The sequence below is a fragment of the Octopus bimaculoides genome, chromosome 22 (genome assembly GCF_046866305.1).
Source record: "Octopus bimaculoides isolate indiv1 chromosome 22, ASM4686630v1, whole genome shotgun sequence".
Lineage (NCBI taxonomy): Eukaryota > Metazoa > Mollusca > Cephalopoda > Octopoda > Octopodidae > Octopus > Octopus bimaculoides.
This window is the reverse complement of record NC_142949.1, coordinates 17946427-17947887: the sequence shown is the minus strand read 5'-3', so window position 1 is coordinate 17947887 and position 1461 is coordinate 17946427. Positions and strand designations below refer to the sequence as shown.

The window sequence follows — 1461 nt, the reverse complement described above, 5'->3', positions numbered from 1 at the left end:
ATACTATTATCAACCGGTTATTTTTATCAAAATTCGATGTCGGTCTCTTCATTCGGTTAATATCATCAAACGGTTATTGTTATCGGAAAGACTTTCTTTCAGAGTGATCACAATAACCAGCTTTGCCATATATATGTCTGTGTGTGTGTGTGTGCGTGCATATATTCATGGAGCATGTTTGTATATGCATGTGGATGTTTGTTTGTGTGTGTGTGTGTGTGTGTGTGTGTGTGTGTGTGTTCATAGTCAAGTGAATGGACTGCTGGCACACAAACTGTCTTTGGCCACCCGTTTTTGTTATTGTTGTTGTTATTTCAAAGGCTTTTGATGTCTTTTCTGCCTCTGTTGCTGTTGTTGTTGTTGCTGTTGATTACGGCAACGCGAATGAAATTGTGGCGGTGTTGCTCACTGATGGCGATGAGGCCAGAGGGGTGGGTGGGGTGCTGGTGTTGTAGGGTTAAATGCAGGTGGTTGCGGTGGTGGTGGTGATGATGGTGGTGCTGGCGGTGGTGCTGGTGGTGGTGAGGGTAGGTGTGAGTTTTCCTTGTTGCAATTAATATCATTGTGTTGTTGTTGTTGCTGTCTTTGTTAGGTGTACAAAGAGATGGCGGCGGCGGCGGTGGCGGGTATGCTAACGGTGGCGGTGTTGTCGATTTGGAATCCCTTGTTTCTGCCTTGTTATTTTAGCAACAAATAAAAGGGAAGCTTACGCGATGGATGTAGTCGTGGTAGAATGAAGAGGAAAAAAATTCTTACCTGTTGCTTGAAGAGAACGGACTTTTAAAAATTGATGCTTTACTGAGTGTAAATTAACGATCGTAGTGTTGTTGTTGTTGTTGTTGTTATTGTGGTGGTGATGGTGGTGGTGGTGGTGGTGGTGGTGGTGTTGCTTGTGGTGATACTGTGTTAGTGCTGATATTATGGTGGTGATCGTGATAATAACGGTACTACAAGTAGTAGTAGTAGTTGTAGTAGTAGTAGTAGTAGTAGTAGTTGTGGTTACGCTACAGTAGTTAAAAGAAATGGATGGAAGAGAGAGAGAGGGGGGAGGGGAAATGGAGAGGAAGAGGGAGAGAGAGATGGATGAAGCATCTGAGGGAAGAGTAATAGTGTGAGGAAGAAAGACAAAGAGAGAGAGAGAGAGAGAGAGAGAAGTAGTGAGAGCAAGAAGAGTCAGGAGAGAGAGAGAGAGAGAGAGTAAAAACAAAACGAGAGCGATTGAGTGTGCGCGTCCGCGCGTGTGTGTGAACGAGCTGTTTTGAATGTGAGTGTGAGTGTGTGTGTGTGAGTCTGCAAGAATACAAGAGAATAATATGGATTGGAATACGAAACAAACACACACACACACACACACAAAGCGCCCTCGCATGCATGTACATGTACACTTATGAACATATATAGGCATATACGCACCTGCACACACTCACATACATATATATATACACAAACACATATACCTCT

General features: G+C 43.6%; 1 protein-coding gene across 4 annotated transcripts in view; it reads right to left on the bottom strand.

Moving 5' to 3' along the window:
• Positions 1–1131, bottom strand: part of LOC106870917 (neuropeptide Y receptor type 2) — a 768756-nt gene extending 767625 nt beyond the window's left edge. The window contains exon 1 of one of the 4 annotated variants that reach the window (XR_016237964.1): positions 757–1111. The gene's annotated coding sequence lies outside the window, so the exon portion shown is untranslated. Of the gene's footprint in view, positions 1–756 lie in introns of all 4 variants that reach the window. The other 3 variants (XR_016237963.1, XM_089339795.1, XM_089339794.1) reach the window with 3 other exon arrangements.
• Positions 1132–1461: the final 330 nt, after the last annotated feature.